Below are 24,656 nucleotides of genomic sequence, written 5' to 3'. Positions count from 1 at the left end.
GCAGGAGGCATGGCAGCATCCAGGCAGGCATGGTGCTGGAGGAGCTGAGAGATCTACATCTTGATCCAAAGGCATGCAAAAGGAGGCTATCTTCTACAGGCATCCAAGAGGAGAGGCTCTGGATCTCACTGGTGGAGCCTGAGCACTAGGAACCCTCAAAGCTCACCTCTGCAGTGACACACTTCCTCCAACAAGGCCACACCTATTCCAACAAGGCCACACCTCCTAATAGTGCCCCTTCCCATGGGCCAAGCATATTCAAACCATCACAGTACCCAAACCACAGGGAGGATCCATGTCTACTCTACCCCAGGAGTTCTTATTGTAAACAGAGTCCTAGGTTCAGTGTCCAGTACAGCATGCTGATGCTTGCCTGAACATTAGGAAGCACAGAAAGGAGGACCAGACGTCCAGGTCACCTCCCACCAAGCAGTGAGTTGGAGGGCACCCGGAGTGTGTGAGACCCTGACTGATAAGCAAGCAGCGTGCAAGTCCAGGTCATGGGGATGTAGGATAATACGAACCTCAAGAAACCAGCCACGGCCACTAAGAGTATTTGGTGCACATCCTCCCACAGTTGCTCACACGCTTTACTTACAGACAGTTTTTTTTTTTTCGGGGCTGGGGATCGAACCCAGGACCTTGCGCTTCCTCGGCAAGCGCTCTACCACTGAGCCAAATCCCCAACCCCACTTACAGACAGTTTTAAAAGGAAACTAGCAGCACTTTCTATACTGTATTATGAGCAGTTCTCCGGCTCATCCAATAATCCATGTAGCTGCCCACGGACCACACCGGCATGTCCCAGTATTACATAGTTCTGGAAACCGAACTCCCGGCATCAGGTTTCTGACTCTTCCCAAACCGTTTATGCCACGAATAGGGAAGTGTGTTCGTGCTAGAGTACACACGGACGGCGGTCTGGGTTGCATGGGTTTGGAGGGTATCCGCCATTGCTCACTCGTTTTTGTTTATGGTTTGCTGGTGGGATGGACACACAATAAAAGGCAGAGCAGACACCTGTTCCTCATTCTCACTCAGACACGACCCTGAGCATCAGCTCCAACCCCTCTGCCAGGTTTTCTTTTTTTTAATATTTATTTATTATGTATACATCATACAGCTTTCTGCCTGCATGTATGCCTGAAAGCCAGAAGAGGGCACCAGGTCTGATTATAGATGGTTGTGAGCCACCATGTGATTGCTGGGATTTGAACTCAGGACCTCTGGAAGAGCAGACAGTGCCCTTAACCTCTGAGCCATCTCTCCAGCCCATCTGACAGGTTTTCTTACTTGTCACTTTACAGCAGTTAGAGGAAATGAAGCCTGTCTGTTGGACTGATAACTGAAGGAGTTAGAGAGCCAAAAACCAGCTATAGGGCAACTTATCTTCTAGGAGGATTTGTTAGTTTCTTTTCAAAATGATATTAACCATTCTATTGTCTTTTGAGCCAATCAGTAATTGGGAGCTCAAGGTTCCTGAGTGAGCACTTCTGGGGAGACGTTATTAGGGAGGTTTGGAGCTCATCAAACAGCATGGCTGCCTTCTGATGTCACAGATGGAGGTGAGGGGAGCAAGGGCTTGCAAAGTTCCCCTTGGTGGAGGTGGCAGTGAGCTTGCTCTATGATGGCGGTGGTGGGTGGTCCACTGGCTCTCTTCCCTTTCCCCATGACCCTGGAGGAGTCTGTGCTAAGGGCAACCCTCAGACTGCAGTGAGTGTCAGGCCTGATGCTGTCCAGCCCTAGGGACAAAGGCCAACTCGCTATCAAGATAGAAACAGCTGTTGGAAGTGGCGTCTGGGGAAACATTCCGGTAAAGAATCCTGGGAATTCTAGCCTCACATGGGGGAGGTCTGGCAGGGGTGATATGAAGGGAAAAAGACTGCCTGGACTAAACCCCAGGAGACAGCTGTATGGCTGGAACTTTCTGTATTCCCAGTACCTGTGCCTTCTCAGTGCAATAGGAAAATCACGGAGGAAATACCATAGACCACACATAAAGGGGGCTGGAGTCTTGCTTCCTTCCAATGTCCCCATGGGCTGTCAATGTCCAATTCGGATGCTAGGTCACCCTGGGGCCAGTGGGAATGACTGCCTCGGTAAGCACACACTGGGAAAGGTTCTGAGGAACCCTCTCTCAGTTCTGTTGAGCACAGAAGAGATGGGCCTGAGTAGAGATCTTTACCCTCACCGTGTGCAGAAATAGTCATTGTTGAGTCCAGAGACAGGGGGCCGTGAACTATAGCACTCAGGGGAGATCGGACACTACTGGCTCGCTAGCAAGAAAGCTTGTAGGAATTCCTCAGATCTTAAGACCTCTAAGTAAAATGGTATCTCTTCCCATCCATGCAGGAAAGTATTTTGAGTTAGAAGGACACAGAAATCCAAATGAACAGAGACAAGAATTTTCGAGCTTTTCTAAAAGATAAAGAGAACACATTTTCCCTTCCTGGCCAGGTTCCCCCCAAAAAATTGAGCTCAAAGGCCAGGGAGATGGTTCTGGGGGTAAAGGTACTTTTTGCTGTGCAAGTCTGGTGACCTGAGGTAGATCCCCAGAAACCATCAAAGGATGTGAGTGAATGATCTGCAAGGCTGAGCTCAGGGAGAGAGGAGCTGTGCTGAGAGAAAGGAAGGCACCTGTCAGTCCGGGGTGAGTTGGCGTTTGAAGGGGCAGAAACAAGGCCATCCTGCTGGACGAGAACTTCAGGGAGCCTTTCTTTCACTGTGGATGGCTCCCTCACACTCATGCAGAGTTCTCGAACGGTTGTTAAGTTTGGTGTGATGCTGACCATGAAACTGTATCAGAGCGCTTCTGCCAGCTTTGGAACCAATATTGGTGACAGCCGGAGAAAGGGTTGGGATCAGGAGTCACCTGTCAGCACTGATCAAGTTGCTTTTGAAGTTCAAAAAAGGTTTCTAGCATCTGCTCAGCATAGGGGGCAGTGAAAGCAGTAGGGAGAGCCTGGCGAGACGCTGGTAATGGCAGCCTCTTGCCTTGGCTTCATTGTGTTAGGTGGCAAGTCATAAAGGGAGGGATATTTGGTTTGTTCTCCAGTGTGACAAGTTTGAAGAGAGAGAGACATCCCGTCTGTAGGCGTGGAGGGGTGGAGGACAGGGTTCTGATCCGAACTTCCTGAACCTTAGGAACTTTGGACGGTGGGGGAGGGGTCCAGGTCTTCCTATGGGGAAGAGCTAGTGACTCAGGAAGGGTTAGCAAGCATGAGGAGGGGGAGTGCGGGCACAGAGAGAGCAGGAAAGGAAGGGCTGAGTTGAACTGGCCGTGCAGGACAGGATCCAAGGATCACTGTTTTCTCCAGACATCATCTGTGTGGGTAAAAGATTGTTAGTCCTCAGGCATCTTTTTCTTTTTCTTTTTCTTTCTTTTTAAAAAAGATTTATTTGTTTTATTTATATGAGTATACTGTAGCTGTTTTCAGACACACCTGAAGAGGGCATCGGATTCTATTACAGATGGTTGTGAGCCACCATGTGGTTGCTGGGATTTGAACTCAGGACCTCTGGAAGAGCAGTCAGTGCTCTTAACCACTGAGCCATCTCTCCAGCCTCCCCCCCCCCGCCCCCCGGCATCTGTTTCTGACCTTCCTTCTCCTTAACTGCTGAGTCCAGGACTCTTGAGATGGTGGTAAGAGGAGGAAGGCCACACAGGACTCTGCCAGGCCAAGTGGGAAAGAGACGATTTGTCCTGCATCTGTCCCACCAATCTAGAAGTGATGCTCCTCTCAGAAGCTGCGTGGACGCCGGAGGAGACAGTGGCAGCCGTCTCTGGGTCACAGGGAGGCCTGTGTGAGTGAGAACCAGTCGGGGATGAGAGAGACAGGACACCCATCGTCTCAAGGGTGGGGTCAGAGCCTTACAAAGCCAGGTCTCAGTCTACAGGTGACCTCGTCTGAGCTCAGTGAGCTGAAATGTGTCAGTAAACACGTTTAGGGATTTGCTATGGGACAGAGAGTTTTAGTTGGCATTGAATTCCTGTATTAGTAACTTCTTTTACAAGGATATGGTTTTCGAGTGATAGTGGTGCATATTAATTGTGTGCATTAATTGAACTCACTGACATTTGCATACATGTATATATTGTGTTCCCAGCAACCCCCTCTCATCTTCTGCCTATCTCCTTCCTCCTTTTAGTCTCTTGTTTTATAATAGTTCTGCCACTTCAGCTAGTCACTTAAGACCTTCATTGTCACATCAGAAAGAACATGCAGTGGCTGTCATTCTGCCCCTTGCTGTTTTTGCTTATTAATGATTTCTAGTTTCATCCATTTTCTGCCAACAACCTGGCTGTGTTCTTCATCGCTGCATAATATTCCATTGATGTATCTATATATGCCCTGTTTTCTTAACCCATTGATCTGCTGGTAGGTCTCTACACTGGAGATATAATAAAACAGTGCCATGATAAATATAGGTGTGTTTTATTAAAAAAATACTGCAAATGTTTACATTTTAGAAAAAATATTGGAGCAAGATTTGAGTTTCAAATAAATTCATGTGTTTGTACACACACACACACACACACACACACACACACACACACACACACAGTGGCTAGAATTTTGGTACTGGCCAGCAAATTGGTATGATTTCTTTTCTTCCTATTGAGGATGAACCTACTATGGTTCTTTCTGTCACCCCTGAAGGTGACAGTTTATACACACTTGAGTACTGAAGGCAATTTAAACCAATCTGAAACACAAACATTGCCGTCCAGAGCTGTTGGGCAACATGGTCGCACTTACAGTGTGGTTTTGCTCACCTGTGATCCGTTAGATGAGGGGGAACCATCTGGTTACTGGGAGCCCTGTACAGGGCTCAGGCTGTCCATGTTCTTGCTGAATATAACATCCAAGAGTGATGAGCTGCCAGCTTGTGGCTTCTGGGGCTCAGCAGGGATGGAGAGCCCCGCCCTAGCTCCATCGTTTACACTGAAATACTATGCAGAATAGCATTACCCAGTCTGCAAGTCAACCTTGGAGTCTTGGTCAGTCAAGGAGAGTTAATGACAGCTATGCAAGTGATCTTGGGTTTACTTTGGGGTCATTCCAAAGCAAGGCAGAAAAAGTAACTTTCTCAGTACAAAGAAGGCAGAGATTCACTGCCGGTTGAGTTCTTTTCTGTTATTTTCTTAGTTTCTTGATGCCTGTAACTTCCTAACTCTGGGACTGCTCCCAACAAAGGAAGATCTATGTGCTTGGACTGTAAGAGAAACTAGAGAGGGAGAGGGAGAGAGCCGTCCATCCAGAGCCCAGACCTCTCTTTCTAGAGAATTCGAAGTTCTGAGGTGGAAGTTGCTGCCGGTCAAAGGTTAAGTAAACATCACACGGATGCGAAGAGTTAGAGAGGGCTTGGGAATTTGCTGGGGTCAGAACCGTGTCTTACAGGTCGCACAGAGTGAAGCAAAGGGCTCTGTGCAGAGACCTTGTTTAGATCCCTGGCCTTGTTAGGGCTGGACAGAAACAGAGCAAGAGGAAGGGTTTCTGACATTGCTTTTATCCTCCTTCAACTCCCAGTGGTTTGAACAAGCAGCAAACTGATTGGCATTTGGCTGTAAATGGAACATGTGTCCTCATCCTGTTACACCTAAGGGAGCATCACTGAGCACCCCGGCCTGCCCAGTTCCTAGCTCAGCACAAGCCCAGCACCAAGGATCGCACGAGAGGGGAGAGGACCTCAGTACAAATCCCCCAGCACGACCATCACCCTGGGAACTTGGGCCAGCAGCACCATGTTTGTCCCCTTCCGCCCCATGACAGATGCCTTGCCTAGAAGAATAGTAAGCTGGAGAGTGGCTTGCTGTAGCCACCTGCTAGGCTGCCTTAGGAAAATGCCATGGACCATGCGACTTGGGTAACAGTCACATGTTTGCTTGAAGTCCTGGAGGCTTTTAGTCTGAGGTCAAAAGGAACTTGTCTTTGCAAGCTTAGCCATCTTCCCAGCATGCCTTGGTTTGGATGAGAAGCATTGGACGAGCCTATGGAGACATCGGCCCATGTATTTCAACTGGGGAGGTCTTGGAACCTTTGGAAGGTGGTGTCTTGCTGGAGGAAGTCTGTTACCAGGGAGGGCTTTGTTCGCTCTGCTAGGACTGTCTCTTCCTCTGGAACCACTAGGTCAGATAAACCTCACCTTCTAGGGCTTGCCTTGCTCTTGGTGCTGTTGACGTGTGTCTGTGTCTTCTCCCTGTGACCTTCCGAGTCTTCTGTGTCCCAACCTTTTCTTCTTATAGGGGCATTGATCATGTTGTTTTAAATGTGATAAAAGTCTCATTTTAACTTCATTTAAAAAAACAAACCAAACACTCTATTTTCATATATGTAACATTCTGCACACTGGGAGTTAGGACCTAAACCCATGCATTCTTTTGTGGTCCTTAATTCTAGCCATAATGGCGATTTTTGCTGGGAAGGCATTTCTATCGAGTAGTGACAGACACATGACATATGTTCCTGTGTTTCCCTTTCCCTCCGAGGACAGTACCTTTCTTCATAAAGAGCTTGTTCCCTACAAGGGGGCTGGTGCCCACAGCCATGGCAAAAGATACCGAGCAGTAGGAACTGTGAGGGAACAGGATTTGGGGGTTCTGGTCTTAGCATTGCTTTCCAAGAGGGTTGGAGGTAGCATCTCGTGTGTACTGGGGTGAGCAGACACCGCCTTCCAAAGGTTCCAAGACCTCCCCAAACAGCACCACAAACAGGGGACCAAATGTTGAAATACATGAGTCTATGGAGGATGCTTCCCATCCAAATCACCACAAGGGCATGCTGGGAAGATGGCTAAGCCTGCAGGAGACATGAGATGAGTTTCTTTTGACCACAGACTTAAAGCCTCCCAGGACTTCAAGCAAACACATGGCTGTTACCTAAGTCACATGGCCTGTGGCATAGAAGAGAGTAGGCTCGGTGGCCAGGTGATCACCAGCCTTGTACTGGTGAAAGGAATATCCCAGAGTGTAAATAACTGGTGTCAACAGGAATTACTGAGAAAGATCTTCTGCTTGCAGGGGTTGGAGGGTTTCCCATCAATACTGGGCTGCAGCCAGCCAGCGTCCTTGACTGGCTAAGATTTTTGGTCAAAAGTAACATCTCATTTTCTTCTGGGTGAAAATATTGGCCTTCTGAGCCCAAACAGCAAGTGTCTGACTGGAAAGTCTCAGAGAAAGGGCACTTCCTGCCAATCTAGTCACCAGCCCTGGCTGACAGGGCTTGGATCTCAGCATAGGTCTGGCTGCTGCCTTTGGAATTCTGTAGACCTGTACCTAGTGATGGAGTTAGAACAAGAACCACATAGTCACACACATGCAATGGCACCTATGTAGAGGTCACAGGACAACTTATTAGGGTCAGTTCTCTTCTTCTACCATATACATTCCAGGTATTGAACTCAGGTCACTATTCTTGGCTGCAAGCACCTTTATCCACTGAACCACCTTGCCAGCCCACATAGATGGACCTTGAAACATTATTATATACACATTGAATATCTTTTTGTCGCTGAGTAGTTCACATTTTCTTACCCTGGCCAGAGTCTTATGCCAAATGGATGATAGAACCAAAGAGAGGAAGACCGTGCCTCAGGGGCCCAGTAAGGAGTTAACAGAACTGTAGAACTAGACAGAAGTGGGTAACAGTGTGGTCTCAGATCTAGATCCAGTTGGACCGCAAAGAAGGGACAAGGGGACAAGACAGATGGCACAGATGCTCCTCTTAACAGATGGGAGAAGGGTGAAGGCTATGGTTGGAATGTAGTTTGTTCTCCAAATCTGTCTGCCTGGGGCTGAGGAGGAACTGAAGCCAGATATTGGAAGCAGATCTTCTGCCTGATAACCAGGTGGACATGGTCCTTCCCTTTGCTGTGGATTTGACCAGCAGGAGGGTATATAGAAGGGGTGCTTCTAGCTTGTCCCTGTGTAGTGTGTTGGAAACTGTCAAAGCCAAGGAGAGCTCATTTGCCCCTGAGCCAGATAAGAGTGGCCAATGGCTTAGAAACAGCAATTTAGGTCGCTGCAAAGACACAGTCCGCTGTGGAAATGGTTCTATGCGATTTTCTGAGTTCCGAAACAAGGGAAACAAAAAAAATCACGACAGTTATCAAATGCACTGTTGCCAACAGAAGGTTAGTGCATTGCGGCCCAGTGGGGAAACTCGGTCATTCATTTCAGACGTCATCTAAAGACATGATTGATGGAAACTAGTAGTCTGAAAGGATCTACTGTAAGTAATGATCTAAGGTCAGTCAAAGGGCTGGGCCAGGAATGGCATCGGAGGGGACTAAAGTAACCCAAGAGAATCTGATCTGCAACATTCTAAATCTTCATAGTCATGAATTCTAATCAGTCGGTTTAGAATCTTCAACACAAGCATGGTCCCTCCAACCCCCAACTGTGGTGGTTTGAATATGCGTGGCTCAGGGAGTGGCACTATTTGGAGATTTGGCCTTCTTGGAGGAGGTGTGGCCTTGTTGGAGTGGGTGTGGCCTTGTTGGGGTAGGTGTGGCCTTGTTGGAGTGGGTGTGGCCTTGTTGGAGTGGGTGTGGCCTGTTGGAGTGGGTGCAGCCTGTTGGAGTAGGTGTGGCCTTGTTGGAGTAGGTGTGGCCTTCTTAGAGTGGGTGTGGCCTTGTTGGAGTAGGTGTGGCCTGTTGGAGTGGGTGCGGCCTTGTTGGAGTAGGTGTGGCCTTGTTGGAGTAGGTGTGGCCTTCTTAGAGTGTGTGTGGCCTTGTTGGAGTAGGTGTGGCCTTCTTAGAGTGGGTGTGGCTTTGTTGGAGTGGGTGTGGCCTTGTTGGAGGAGGTATGGCCTTGTTGAAGGAAGTGTGTCACAGGAAGGTGGGCTTGGATTTTGAGGTTTCAGATGCTCAAGCCAGGCCCAGTGTCTCACTCTATCTTCCTGCTGCCTTTGGATCCAGACATAGAACTCTTGACTTCTTCATGACAATAATGGACTGAACCCCTGAACCTGTAAGCCAACCCCAACTAAATCTTTTCTTTTCTAAGACTTATTGCAGTCATGGTGTTAGGCCCTTGGATGTCCTGACCTACGAGGGGAGATGGAATAGGAAAGAAAAGCCTCCCTCCAACACTACTGATTTCCTCAAAGTCATCCAAAGGTGTTGATACTGGATGAGAAGTACTTGCTGAAGGTTTGGGCTCACACCACAGAATACCAACAGTTTAACTTTGTCGATCAGCCATTAACTCTCCTTGTTTTAGCTAGTCTGCAGGCTGGCCCGCTGTTAGTAGTTCTTCATCAGACTCTTCCCAGGTTTCAGTTTTCTTTTATAGTGATGTGATTCTATCAGGACAGAGACAGAATTTCAGCTCTACACCCCAAACATGAGAGGCCTCTGTTAACTCAGGACAGACCTCCGCCTTCTTGATTTCCACTCACTGATATTCTGTAAAGACCAGTAGGTACCTTGACATCTCCACACTTCCATTCACTCCTCTGCCTGTGTGGGTGGAAGGGCGTGACTTGGGTATTTATCGTCTCACTGAGGTAAATGACGCCATTCCCATTAGAAGGTAGCGGTGACTACAATCAACCTGGCTGGTGATACTGTTCTTTTCTTTCATAGTAAAATCTGAACAGAGGGTGATCAGTGGCCTCCTGAACATGGAGCAGGGTTAGGAAATGAATAGAGTGAGCCTTCACAGCTAGGTCAATGATTAGATAATTAATTTTCTATTTTTGTGCACATTTTTGAGCACGATGTGCCTGTGAAGAGAACAACCTTTTTTTGAATGAAATCTGGGCTCGATCCGTACATACTGAGGAATCCATTTTGCCCACTTGCTTAAATCACCGTTTACTACGTACATTGCTCTGCTTTGGGACTCTATGTCAGTCGGGCTACTTGTCTATTGCCACACATCGTACACTTGAAAAACTATGGCAATTCGCCAGGTACAGGGCTCATTTCTGTAATCCCAACACTCAAGGGGTGGAGGGGTAAGATTGCGAGAGTTTGAGGCAAGTCTTAGTTACAGAACAAGACCCTATCTAAACAACCAACCAACAAAGAAAGGATGGTAATTCCATGGTATACTTGGACACCTTCCAGAGCAAAGTATCCAATCATTGTGTTTTCCCCAAAGATTTAGCTTCAATGGTTCCATCCTTCCCACTTTTTGATAATGGGCTTGAACCTAGGACTTTGTGCATGTTATATAAATGCTCTACCACCATATACAGCCCCAGGTTCTTTTCACTTGTTTTGTTTGTTTTAGTTCGAGATAGATCTTACCAAGTTACCCAGGGGAGCCTTGAACTCACTCTACAGCCGAGGGAGGCCTTGAATTGGGAAGATTCCTGATTCAGTGCCTCTCAGGCAGGGGGATTACAGTGTGCATTACCAAGCCTGATAGAAATCAGGTGTGTGTGCATGGTGTGCATGAGTGTGCTTGTGTGTGTTTGTGTGTGTGAGTGTGTGTGTGTGTGTGTGTGTGTGTGTGCACACATGTGCATATGTGTTTTGCTGGAACTCAAACCCACAGCCTCCAGGATGCTAGGTAAGCACTCTCTCAGTAAGCTGCACAATATGTACATACATGTTTATGTATGTATATGTAGTATATCTGCACATGCACATATGCACATATGATGCTTTCCTAAAGCATAATTCACATATAAAATAGTTAAGATATGAGGCCAGTGTACATTTTTAGCTTTGCCACGTGAATATCACCATGCAACCTTACTGAACCGCATATCGCTTTTCCATAATTTAAAAAAACTCCTTCATGCTTCCTTTCCAGTCAGGTTCCTCACAACCCTGGCCTTAGGCAGTCCTTGTTCTTTCTCCTGTTCCTCTTTTGTGAAGGAAACCGTGCAGCATGCCGTCTTTTGTGTCTGACTTTCTCCAGCAGCATGGTGCCTTTTGAAACCGCAGGAATTGCTCATTTGCTCCTTTTTATTGCTGGTGGCCATTTGCGCTGCCACGGATACACACAGCCTGCTAACCATTCACCTGATAATGGGCGTTGAGTCATTTCCAGTCTTTGTCCCCCATGGTAGAAACTTCTCCCGCACAGAGTTCTGAGTAGACAGACACTCATATTTCTCTCAGGTGGACACCCAAGAGCAGCCTTGTTGGCTCATATGGTAAAGTTTAACATCATGGGAAATGTGTGGGTGCCTCAGTTTCTCCAATCCTCGCCTGTGTTTATCAGTGCCAGAATTTTAATCTGCTCTGATAGCACTTCACAGTGACAGAGGATGAACATCTTTTCACAGGCTTGTCACCCGTATAGTTTTGGCAAAGTGTCTGCTTGAGTGCTTTGACCGTTTCTATTGCTATGTTTTTTATCACTGCTAGGTTCATGTGTAAGTCTTTTGTCTAGTATGTAATGTTCATATACAGATAAAGTGCGTTATATCCAAAAGTGTTTGAGGCCACATCTTAAGCTAGCAGCAGACCTGGGCAGTATCATCCATCCGGTACCGGTTTTGCAGTCATGAAAGATGCAGGAGAAAGGGGTGGTGACGGCCTATACTAAGGTTCCCAATAGCCACCAAGGCCAACTAAGGTGTGGCAGTTTCAGATTCCCTGAAGGAAATCCTGCCACCCGGGCCTTTGTGTTAAGTTGTGAAGGTAATGCTTACGTTGCAATGGAGACCTCAAGGCGCTGGAGTCAGGGAATACCTTCCAAGGACAGCAACAGGCATGGAGTGGAGGTGGCAGCCCAGGACAGAGGTACCCGTGCTGTAGGAGGCAAAGCTGGAGGAGGGCAGCTGCTTAAGACCACTGGAGCCCAGATGATTCCCTCACAAGCCTCAGATGCTGGACATGGAGTTGAGGCTTTGGTGTTTGCCTTGCTCAGTTAGGCATTGCCTGATCATTCCGTGCCGTGCCCACGCTGTTCCCTTTGAGAATGAGAATGTTTGCCCTGTGCCTTCCCACACTTGGGAATACTTTGATATTAGTGTGTCTCATTTTGAAGGGTTTACCTAGAGTCTCAGAAGAGATTTTGGGCTTTTCAACAGTGTCGGGACTGTTCTCCACTGTGGGGACTTTTTAAGTTGGGTTCAATATTGAGACGACCATAGACCGTGGAGCCAGGGGTGGAGGATTGTGTTTTGAATGTCTCTCATGTATTTGCACACTTGGTCTTTGTGTGGTGGCCTTGCTTTAGAAGGCTGTGGGGTCTTTAGGAAGCGGAATCTCACTGGAGAGAGTAAGTCAGCAGGGGCAGACCTTGAAGTTTCAGAACCCAGCACGACTTCTAGGCTGCTCTCTGTTTCCTGTCCTGCTGTATGAGAAGAAAATGAGTCCCGATGGCAGTCACCAGGGAGCCTCCTGTCACCAGGGAGTCTCCTGTCACTTGGCCTTCCAGTCCATGACAGACTGTATGTCCTCAAAGTTAGTGAAGTGATTCTCCCTCCTTTGAGTTGCTTCATTTTAAATAGTTAAGGTGTGTGCACATGATGTATGTATGTAGCTCTGTGTCACAGGTATATATGGAGGTCAGAGGGCAACTCAGTGGGATACATTTGCTTCTCTCACCTGGGCTGGCTTAATGACAAACACCTTTACCTGCTGAGCCATCCTTCTGGCCCTGAGTTCATTCATTTTCTTTCTTTCTTCTTTCCTTTCTTTCTTTCCTCCTTCCTTCCTTCCTTCCTTTCTTTTTACTTTAAAAATGTGTGTTTTGTTTGCATGTGCTTCTGTCTACCATGTTTGCCTAGGGCCCACAGAGGCCAGAAGAGGGCATCCGATCCCCTGGAATGGGAGTTACAGATGGGTGTGAGTTACCTTGTAGGAGCTGAGAACTGAACCTGGCAACCAGTGTTCCTCACCTCTGAGCATCTTTCCAGCTCCCCAAGTTGTTTCTTGACAGGGCTTTGTTCATGGCAATAAGAAAACCGACATCCAGTCAGTTTTTCTCTTCCTTCCCAACCTACCCTTCATCCTTTTAGCTTTTCACAGAGCAGAGACTGTCCATGTCGGTGAGGTCCAATCCAACTGTCTTGTTTCCTCTTTGGTGCCATTCCTAAGAACTCTTTACCTGAGCCACACTCAGATATTTTTTTCCCTCCTTTCTCTAAATATCTTGGGGTTTCCTGTTCTTGAGTTAACGATTGACCTGCATCAGGTGTGAGGTTGGTGGTAGGTTAACTCTTCCTTTTGTTGCTGCCTGTGGTGTCCCAACTGCTCCAGCATCGTTCTTGGATGGGCTGTCCCTCGCACCCCTGCTCTCTTGTTTGAGTCTGTGGCCGGGGTCCCGGTTTCGTTCTGGCATTGCCTTGGAGAACTAGGTGCACCAGTGAATAGTTGAGTCGCGTCTTAGGGCTCAGCTGACAGCAGGCTTCTACCTTTGGGTGTCTGCTGCCCGTGAGCATCACAGCTCCACAGTACAGTGAGATTCAGGAGGCTGGGGACATGGCGTTCTTTTTCTACGTGGGACACATGGCCCACCACCTGGCAGGGACCCAAGATTTGTTGCTGAGAATGAATGAGGTTTCACTGGCTGAATGCAGTCTGCATTCTAAAGGGGACACAGGAGGAAAGTTCTTTGCTCCCGTGGTGACAATTTCACAAATGAGGGGCCAGGACATTTTTCTATGCTGCACTGGTGGGGAGTTTTCTTTTTCCCCTCCTCTCTTTTCTTTTTCTGTATAGCATAGTTCTAGAGAAAACATCTACTCTTGGACTGGATTTCCTCCCCCTCCATCAAAAGGAACTACTTATGTTAAGTCCTATGGGGAAAATAATATATTTTTGTACCTAAATTTACCTATTCTATTCTATTTAAAATACCATGAAAGACAGAGTAGGCATTGCTTCCACAGCCGGCATCTTTGAGGCATTCTGTCCGACGGGGGTGGTTGGGTTCTGGCTTTTGTTAGGAACCGTTCCGTATGAGGTTGTCTCCTGCAGCTGTGATGTGTTTTCCCGGTAAAGGATTGTTAAGACATCATCCTTGACCTTCTGTGGGTCACAAAAGAAGCATAATAGGGCAGGCCTGGAGAGAGAGAGAGAGAAAGAGAGAGAGAGAGAGAGACAGACAGACAGACAGAGAGAGAGACAGAGACAGGGACAGAGACAGAGAAAGACAGAGACAGAGAGACAGACACAGAAACAGAGACAGAGAGAGACAGAGACAGAGAGACAGACAGAGAGAGACAGAGAGAGACAGAGACAGGGACAGAGACAGAGAAAGACAGAGACAGAGAGACAGACACAGACACAGAAACATAGAGACAGAGAGAGAGAGAGAGAGAGACAGAGAGAGACAGAGACAGGGACAGAGACAGAGAAAGACAGAGACAGAGACAGACACAGACACAGAAACATAGAGACAGAGACAGAGAGATAGAGTCAGAGAGAGACAGAGAGACACAGAGACACAGAGACAGAGAGACATAAACACACAGAAACACAAAAGGGGACACGCAGAGAGATACACACAGAGAACCAGAGATACAGATGGAGAGCAGCATGGAGAAAGAGACAGAGACAGATAGGGACACAGACACATTCATGAGAAACACATACACAGAGACACACAAACAAAAAGAAAGACATAGAGACAGAGAAAGACAGAGAGAGAAGGGGGAGAGAGGGGAAGAGAGATGGATTTTGAATCCAGAATCTATGCATCTTAGACGTGCCCTTTGCCACTGGGGCACCTCCCACCCCACGGCTAACTTTTGCCTATGTTAATACCGAGCTGCTGGAGTTGACATGTGTCTCAACTCCTCCCTATCAAGGGGAGGAAGAGCACCAGGAAGCCATCCCAGAACTCCCAGTTCCTTCTCAGATGTTCAGTTTCTCACATCTCTGCTTCCGACAGTCTGGTGCAGTAGACACTCGACAAGATTGGAAAAGCTGGCCCGGACTCTAAATTCTCAGAAACCCCATGTTCTTTCCTTTTAAAGGCAGTGGAACATGGTGGTGTGTTGCCTAATGGCATAAACATGTTCAGCAAAGTGTGGAATTAGGTAATTCCACCACTGGGCGAGCTTACACAAAGATGCTATGACTTTACACTGTGCAGTAGGGCATCAAGCCACTAATGTTAATGTGACGGCCACTAACCTTACTTAGAACATAGCACATTGTCCTAGCCTGCCATCTTCAGAGGGAGTGATAATTTTAAACTTCCGCTTGGTGCCCATCTATGATAATTGGCTCACTTATCCTCTCTCACCACCCCCTCCTACAGGGCATCATGTAACTCAGCTTGACCTTTGACCTTAGACTTGGTATGTGGACAGAACTGGCCCTGAATGCCCTATTCTTCTGGCCCCATGCCACAAGAGCTGGAAACACAGGATCGTAACACTGTGTCCTGCCCCTGCCCTGCCCCTTTCTTGGGTATTTTTGACTGTCAATCAGGTAGATGGTTCTTGGGGAACCTGGACTCCACTGAAATCTTACCTGGATTTTAAATGTGTTTCCCTTGCGTAGTGAAGAATTTGACATTTTACTTTCAAAACGACCATACCAAGTTATTTACTTAAACCCAAACCCAAGTATCTTTATGCTTAATTTTCAGAGCCACAAATTCACATGCTAAGACAGTGAACAGATAAATGCTGTACGCAGGAACTTTGAAAGTGACAGTGTTAAGTCACGGGGCTCTATCTAGATGTGCATCTAAAGGTGACTGTCTGTCCGAAAGCCAGATACAACTGCAGGGTTTTAGTGTGGCACTAAGGAGTTATTCCGTAAGGAATAGGACTACATTTTCAGCAACTTGTCAGGCCTCCATTTTGGCTCCTTTCTTAAAAAAAAAAAAAAAGAAAAAAGAAAAAAAAAGTCTACGTATTTAACCAGCGTTTGTCAAGCTTCCTGGAAGAGCCACGTAAAACATTGGCATCCTGTTTTTATTTTAGATGGGTTTCATGCAGCTCGGGGTGGCCTGGAGCTTGCTATACAGCCAAAGGTGACATTGAGGCCCTGCTTTTCCTACCGCTGGCTCCTAGGTGCTGGGATTACACGGATGTTCTTCTAGGCCCAGCTAGTTCGGTGCTGGGCTTCCTACATGCTAGGCAAGCCCTGGGTCAAGCGAACGACATCAGGAACTAAACCATGACTAAGAGTTCAAAATTCTGGGTATTTCAGTAGCTTCAAGAAGAACTGCCAAGAAGTAAATCCAAGGATGAAGGGTGTAAGTACACTTTGTTGTGACAGCTCACTGAAAAGTGATAGCGCGCACTGTCCTGACTACACAATTAAAGAAGATCTCTAATATCAAATGGGGTTTCCTCCCATCACAAATGGTTCTTCATTCTGTTTGCATACGGAGTGTGTGCACAAACCACGTACAGACAGGATTGGGCTGGTGGGGGAAAGAGGAGCCAGCATTTACTGTACCCTCGAGCCTTATGTAATCCTCACAAGTACCCATGGGCCATTGCGATTGTCATCTTACAGGGGGTGAAGCCATCTCACTCTAGCCTTTGGCTTTGCCCGAGGTCCCTGTCTTAATCCTTTTGGGCTACTATAAAAAAAAAAAATGCCATAGGCTGGGTGACTTGGAAACAACAATAAAAAATGTTTCTCTCTGCTCTAGAGGCTGGAAGTGCAATATCAAAATGGTGAAGATTTAGTATCTGGTGTGAGCCCACTTCCCAACTCACGGAAGGCATCTCCTTACTGTGGCTGCCAGGGTGGAGGTCAAACTGTGGTCTTTGCCGCTAACTTCAGTCTTTGAGGCTCTTACAAGGACACAGATCCACTTCAGAGGGCTCTATTTTTACGTACAACCACCTCCCAAAGGGCAATCTTACAGTGCCGTCATCCTGTGGACCAGGTTTTATCCAGCAGATTTTGGGGAACAAATTCATTCTCATGTAGGCACACCATTGGCTCATTTCTCTCTACCATCTGACCATGGTGACATAGACATCTCTGTGTGCTTCCCACAGACCAGGGACTCTTTTTCCCCACAAGTCTCCAGCAACTGAACTGTCAGTTCATTTCAGACGTTCATTTCCTCAGCTACAGCTTCCTTTGTTTGCTCATTGCCAAAAAGAACCACAAGTCTGTGTGGATCGGGAAGCACAGCCGCAATAACCCGAGAGTCCCTGTCAGTCAGCTCCCACTGTAGTTCTCTTTGAAAGCACCGAAGATTTTCTCCTCAGGAAAGTGCCCTCAGCATGTCACTTCTGCGCCCAGCCTGGAGAGCTTCCCCTCCACCGAGGGCCTGTGGAGCTCCAGCCTTCCTCTTCTAATAGCAGCAGCAAAAAAATGCCAACCCCGAGGGCAGACTCAAGCTGGGCTGGGGGTCGGGATATTCTAAAAGCTTCCAGTGACTCAGTCAGTCAAAGATCTCATTTCTCTCTCTCTCTTTTTTTTTTTTTTTCCCGGAGCTGGGGACCGAACCCAGGGCCTCGAGCTCGCTAGGCAAGCGCTGTACCGCTGAGCTAAATCCCCAACCCAACTCTTAAGGTGGCACACATACACCGGGCAGTGGCAGCTCTGTCCTGGGAGCCTTTCACGATGAGAGTCTTATGAAGAATTCACAGGACAGCTTTAAAAGGTCTTAGGGATGGGATTCTATTTTCTTATTTGACTTTTTTGTTTTGTTTTGACATGTAGAGATTTCGTTTTGGTTTTTAATTGTGAGTGTTGTGTGGGGGGTGTGAATGTGTGTGCGAATGCAGTACCTGTGGAAGGCAGACGAGGGCGCCAGATGCCCCTGGAGATGGAGTTATAAGCAGATGTGAGTCTTCGACATGGGTACAGGGAAACTGAACCGGACAGGGATCTGTCGCAGGAGTAGTACAGGATTCTAACTGCTGAGTCATCTTTCCAATCCTTGTTTTTTGTTTTTGAGTTGGTGTCTTGGGCAGACTGCCCTGAGCCTAGGAGGTTTAGGCCATGCTCCTGCCTCAGCCTCCTAAGTGCTTGGTACTACGGGTGCCTACCACAACCCTGGGTTCTTCAGTGTTCTGTCTGAGTGAGAACGACTGGGTTCTCGTTCTTTTAGTGGAATGCTCTCTGGATTTCTGCAGCATCCTTGTGTCGGGGGCAGGCTATTTTCTGTCTGCGTCCAGGTTTTAGTCTATGTGCTACTGAAGTTAGCACAAAGATTCACTCACTTGGTCTTATTGTATGAGTTTTATTGTATGGGTATTGGTTTTGCCTACACATAAGTATGTGCACCACACATATGCCTGGTATCCACAGAGGCAAGAAAATGGCATTAGATTTCGCTGGAGCTGGAGTTACAGGTGGTTGTGGACCACCAAGTGGGCACTGGGAACATAGTCCGGATGCTCTATGAGAGCAGCCCACATTCTTTTTTTTTTTTTTTTTTTCGGAGCTGGGGACCGAACCCAGGGCCTTGCGCTTCCTAGGCAAGCGCTCTACCACTGAGCTAAATCCCCAACCCCCCCACATTCTTAACCATTGATCCATTGGTTTTATTTTTTAATCTAACGTGTTTGGTGGGAGCAAGCCTCTGAAGAATTTTAGGCCAACTAGAAGACTGTCCCTGGGAATCAAAAATTACATACATGATTTCAACTTTTATCTCAAGTAAAATATTTTTCTCCTTGTTCCTGGCTCCCCCTGCCCCCTTTTCATCAGAAAAGATAAAAGGTAAAAAACCAATAACGCTTACTACTTGGTGCCTGGAAGGAACTTCTCTGAGAGTGCTTGTAAGCACCCATTACATAGCTGACCCCTGAGGGTGGTGTCCCTAAAACAATGGCTCCCTTACTCTATCATTGAAGGACTACATCAGTGTCCAGAAAAAACTGAAGATAGGGACCCTTCACAATGGAAGATACGGCTCTACTACACACTGCTACACTGTTGTGAACCAACAGTCTGGGAAAGGGGGAGCATGATATCCAGTGTGCACCAGGCTCTGCTGGCTAGTTACAAACTCAGGATGTCACCGGAGTAAATTCTGTGGGACACGAAACCCGAACTAGTGACTAGGAGAAGGAGATTTACAGGAAGGGGGGGGCTGTTGGGGTTAGAGGGGAGCTGAAGAGGTAAGGAGGACTTCGTGAATGCGTATGAAAGCATCAAAAAGATTCACCAACCAAAAAAAAAAAGAAAAAAAGAAAAAGAAAATAATTCGTAATGTCATCAAAACATGTAAATGTTGTTAATTTTGCTAAGATTTATTTTCAGTTTTTCTTTTTTGGTAAAACGTCTTCTATCATGAAGATGGTAGTTGGGGCTGTGGCAGCCTTTCTCTAACAACGAGGAAAGGATCTTAAAGATAGAAGTGCATGGATATAAAAAACGTTGGTGTCCCAGAGACTCCTTGAAGCCACTGGATGACCAGTTAAGGAGTCAACATGGCTGATTTTCCCCCACTCACAGTCTCCCTGCTGTCCGTCTATCGGAAGTAGGATGTTGTCAGTGATGTCACTAATATCACAGAACACTTATCAAGAGCATCATTTTCTCTTTAGTTCTCCATTTGTGAAAAACTAAAGCTAGAAAGTGCATCAATGCACCAAGTTTAGTCCCCTGAAATTCCTCTCTTATATAAAACTCCATCAGACAATGTTGTTTCAAGTAACAGTAACATCAGTAACAATGTTCTTTCTGTGTGGCCAACTTTGAAGGAAAACCATTGGAAGCATTCTCCAAGTGAGGTTGAAATGATTTTCATTATGTTGTTATTACCATAATGGACTCACTGCAAATATTCAGTAAACGCCAGTGTCTTAGTTACGGTTCTGTTGCTGTGAGGAGACGCCATAACCAAAGCAACTCCTAGAAAATAAAGCATTTAACTGGGGGCTTGCCTACAGTTTGAGAGGGTGAGTCCATTATCACGGCGGGGAACAGACCAGCACGGCACTGGAGCAGTAGCTGAGAGCTTTACAGCCTGAGCCACAAGCAGCAGACAGACAGAGGCGGCGAGCGTGTGCGTGCGTGCGTGCGTGCGTGCGTGCGTGCGTGCGTGCGTGCGTGTGTGTTGGGGGGAGTAGGGATGTGGGCAGATACCCCATGTGGGCTTTTGAAACTTCAAAGCCCATCCCCACCAACACATTTCCCCCAACAAGGACACTCCTCCTAATCCTTCCAAACAATTCAGTCGGGGACAAAGCATTCGAGAATATGTGACTATGAGGGGCATTCTCTCTCAAACCACCATAGGCAGCCCCTAGTCTATTGCGTTTATGGCAAAGGGGTGCATGTTTTGAATAAAGATTCCACTATCAGGCTACTAGCAGAGGATGCTCCTGCCAGGTTAGGTTTGGGTATGCTATGGGCACACCAATAACCAGGCCAAAACAAACACAGCCCATTGATCATTGTTGCCGACGACCATCCGGGTCACTGTAGCTCTGTAGGGCTCATCTGTAGCTCTGAGATCGATAAAGACTGTCTGCCGTCTTACGGGGCTCCCTCTCTGGTTTCGTGATGAGGGAGGAGACTGTGAGTCACGTGACTGCTTTTATAGACTCCGCCTGAAAGTGACCTACACCATTCCTGCTGAGATCTCATCGGTCCAAGCAAGTTGATGGCAAGGAAGGGGACATGGTAAGAGGGAAGTAGGATGTGGAGATCTCCAGGGAGATGCTATTTCTCTCCATCATTTGCTGCATATTGCTGAGATGGGAAGCAATAGAATCCGCCTCCCACTAGCCGGTCCCCTATAGCCACCATTTCCTTCCTCCATAGCAGTAAGATGCTCAATTTGTGGACAGACTGTGGCTTCCAGATGAAACCCTTGTTCCTCATTCTCCTTTGCAAGGATGTAAGGCAACACGCAATCTTTTAGTCATTAAAACCTGAGCCAAGGGGTTGGGGATTTAGCTCAGTGGTAGAGCGCTTGCCTAGGAAGCGCAAGGCCCTGGGTTCGGTCCCCAGCTCCGAAAAAAAGAACCAAAACAAACAAACAAACAAACAAACAAAAAACCAAAACCTGAGCCAAAGCAAAGATGAGCCCTGATGACCCTCCCACAGGAAGGGACACACCCTTTCTCTTCCCTCCTGTCCCACATGCTGCTGCCGAAGCCTTGATTGACATGCAGGTGACTCTTCCGAAGCTGGAAAGCATCACACTGTAGGAATGAGAAGGCGCGGGAGGTCGGGGTCGGGGGATGGGCAGCGGGAGCCTGTGCCTTCATCAGTGTCCTATCATTGATCCAAAGAGCAGCTCACATTTTTACCTAAGAGATAAATAGAGCATAATTTATTCTTTTTGGTCACGGTTATTCTGAGATTTCATCAGTCCTACACAGTTCCTGCCCAAACTTATTTTTTTTTTAAAAAGGGACTCAGCTGGCATTAAACAATACCAGAAACAAAAAGCCAGGCTATATTTAGTAATAAATATGGCCAACTGTGGGGTTGTTCCTTGATGCCACTGATATTGATGCTCTTCAAACAGTACACCTGCTCCTACACGCAAACTCAGCCAGAAAGAGGGAGAGACGCTGTGTACTGTCACAAATGATGTCTGGCTGCTGGAAGTAGGGCCACATGCCTTTAACATCGCCTTCTTCCACATTGTCCTGCAGACATGATTCCTGCAGAAAGGCTTGTTGTGAGTAGTGATGGAAGCTAGGGCTAGTGGGCAGGTCTCAAGACAAAACCTGGATGCTGTGTATCAGGGACATTTTCCGAGAGCAGTGGATAAGCTGGGAGGCCACTTGGGGCTTTTAGCTTCGTCCTTGTGGTGGCTGACGTTCTCAACTTAACAATGTCATATGGGAAATAGACCGTTGAGCATTCTTGAGAGGATTTTCTTAACTGATCAGGTAAAATGGGGAGATATGTGCTCAACTCGGGCAGCATATTTCACGGGGTACGTCCTGAACTAAGTAAAAAGGAGAGACAGAGGAGAGAGTCACACATGCAGGAACCCACTGCTCACGGCGCTTGACTGTGGGTCACGTGACCCACACCACCCTCTCACATCCCTCTGCTGCTCCCTCTTTCGGTGGACCGTGGTCTGGAGCTGCTGGCCGGACAAAACCTTTCTCCCGTAAGTCGCTTTTGTCAGCATAATTTATCACAGCAACAGGAAAAGAAACCAAGACAGTTTTTGTCCTTTTGTGCTGTTATAAACTCTCCTATCTCCATGGTATTTCCCGAACTGAGGCCAAGAAGCTCTTGGGTCACGTGTCAAATGTTACATACTGCTCATGGTTGCAAAGGCCACTCTGCTGGGATGGTTTGTGCAGTTACGACGAAGAATCCGGAGTGATTCTGACCAGAACCAAATACGTGGCAGCTACATTTTATTCTCCTTTAAAACAACACGTATTTACTCAGTGTGTGTGTGTGTGTGTGTGTGTGTGTGTGTGTGTGTGTGTGTATGTAGGTGAGATGACATGCAGGAGATGTGTGTGTGTGTGTGTGTGTGTGTGTGTGTAGGTCAGAACACATCATGCAAGTGGCATCTGTTCTCTCCTTCCTCCATACAGGTCCTGGGGCTTGAACTCACGAGGTCAGGCTTGGCAGCAAGCACCAGTGTGCCGTTTTCTTCCCTCAGAACAAGCCAGCATGCCTGAGATTCCTCCTACCATGAGTCATTTTGATTACCATCTCACTTTACAGAACATGACAGAGCCCCAAATTATGGTTTCCTACCAATTACAGGAAAGACTTAATTTGATATTTCTTTTGTTTCTCTTCCCTGACTTCTATAGCTTGCAGGACAATTAGTGCACAGAAGTTAAGAACCACTGAGAACATTCAGAAACCGGTCTGTTTTTGAATTGGTTATTTACACAGCAGAGAACTGCAGCATTCACTCAGGAAACCCTTAAGAGGTCAGGAGTCTACCCAGGAGGGCTGTTCAGCAATGGCTTCGTGTTTCCAGAAATCTGCTGTTCTTTGCAGAACTGGACCATGGTTTGGGGCTTGAAGGCTAAGTGAACTTGGACTACTTCCTCTTTGTGCCCACGTCAAGTTTTTAAACTTTAAATTTTAAAGAATTTTCTGCACAGGATATGCCAACACCAGGCAAGACAGAACGATCTCTCTTTGGTTCCTGATGATTCCTGGACTTGTGCTTCACATTGTCTGACAGCATGTAGAGGAGGAGGAGGGACACAAAGACTAGGGTGACCATTTTCAGTCTGCCACCGGCGGAGGCATAATTCTGAGCCTTGGGATCTTCCTGTGCAGTGGTTGGGCTTCACCCTCAGAGTTGTCAAACCATGACTCCAGCCAGTTCTTGGAACACTCGTTCACCAAGGCAGACTCCCGCACCCTCTGGCCATCACTCCTCCCTCTCTCCCAAGTTTTCAGTCCTAAGCAACCATCAATCTTCCTTTTGCATTTATGGTTTCACCTACTTGGGACATTTTGTGCAAATGGAGTCTGTAAAATGTGCCTCCGTTCATTTAGCATGTCTTAATGGTCCGTCCCTGTTGTATATTTTATTACTTCATTCCTTTTTATTAGCAAATATTATTTCATAGAGCCCCTAACTGAGGCTGCCTTTGCTCAGTTTTGCTTACTAGGGGCTAGACATAGTCCAAAAATGACCAACAAAAAATTCCAGAAACAAGCCATTCATGAGTTAAAATTTTATTTTATTTTTATTATTTTGTGTGTATGGGTATTTTGTCCATCTGTATGTCTGTGTAGCACATATATGCATTGCTCCTGTGGTCTGAAGAGGACATCAGATCTCCTAAGACTGAAGTCACAAGGAGATTGTGAGCCACCTGCTGGGTGCTGGGAATTGAACCTGGGTCCTCCAGAAGAACAGCCAGTGCTCTCATCTGCCGAGCCATCTCTCATGAGTTTAAAATTGTATATTTTCCTCGTTGGGTGAGGAACTCTCATAGCATTTAGCTCCATCCTGCTGGGGATATGAATCCTTTCTCTCTTCAGCCTACCGATGCCGTACACACTACCCACTCGTTAGTCAGTCATTCACGAGTTGTCTCATTGCTAGAGCAACCATCATGGCGTTACACTGTTACTGTTGTACTTAATGCTCTAAAGTGCTGCTGGTCCAGATAAGCCAAGGAGGAGCTATAACATGCAACCTCCATGAGGGAAAGATTGGTGTTCCTGACCTAATACACAAACAATTGTGAAGCGAGGTTGCTAAGACCTGTAGCAAGACAGGAAGACTATGCAGAACTGGGTACCACGCACGTTTCTAGGTATACACTGGTTATCTTAGGGTTTCTGTTGCAAAGATAAAATGCTACTACCAAAAGCAACTTTGAGAAGAAAGGGTTTATTCTGTCTTACACTTCTAGGTAACAGGGCTGTGAGGGAAGTCCAGGCAGGAACACAAGCAGGACAGGAACCTGAGGTGGAGATGGAAGCAGAAGGCATGGAGGAACGCTGCTTACGACCTGATTTCTTTCTTTCTGTCTGTCTGTCTGCCTGTCCTCCTTCCTTCCTCTCTTTTTCTTTCTGTTTTTTCCTTCTTTCTTCCCTTCTTCCTCCCCTCCCTGTTCCTCCCTCCCTCTCTCCTTCCTTCCTTCCTTCTTCTGAAAGAATGAGAATATGACATTGGGTGGTTAGGGAGGGCGGTGGGGAGGTGCCTTCTTATACCACTGAGGACCACGTAGCCAGGAGTGGCAACATCCATAGTGAGCTGGGCCCTCCCACATCAGTCATCAATCAAGAACATGCTCGATGGGCTTGTCCATAGGCCGATCCACTGAGGCCATTTTCTCAGTTGAGGTTTTCTCCTCTAAAATGATTACTTATGTCCTGGTCACATAAAGCAAGCCAGTACACTG

General features: G+C 47.1%; 1 protein-coding gene across 1 annotated transcript in view; it reads left to right on the top strand.

The window, feature by feature from the left end:
- The window catches only part of Mis18a (MIS18 kinetochore protein A), a 41,947-nt gene extending 21,127 nt beyond the window's left edge, over nt 1-20,820 (top strand). Inside the window, 1 exon segment of the mRNA NM_001127523.2 lies at nt 20,734-20,820. The gene's annotated coding sequence lies outside the window, so the exon portion shown is untranslated.
- The last annotated feature ends 3,836 nt before the right edge of the window (nt 20,821-24,656 follow it).

Source organism: Rattus norvegicus, chromosome 11, assembly GCF_021556685.1.
Source record: "Rattus norvegicus strain SHRSP/BbbUtx chromosome 11, alternate assembly SHRSP_T2T, whole genome shotgun sequence".
In the NCBI taxonomy this organism is placed as follows: Eukaryota; Metazoa; Chordata; class Mammalia; order Rodentia; family Muridae; genus Rattus; species Rattus norvegicus.
The sequence above is the reverse complement of the archived record's forward strand: the minus strand, read 5'-3'. Positions and strand labels throughout refer to the sequence as shown.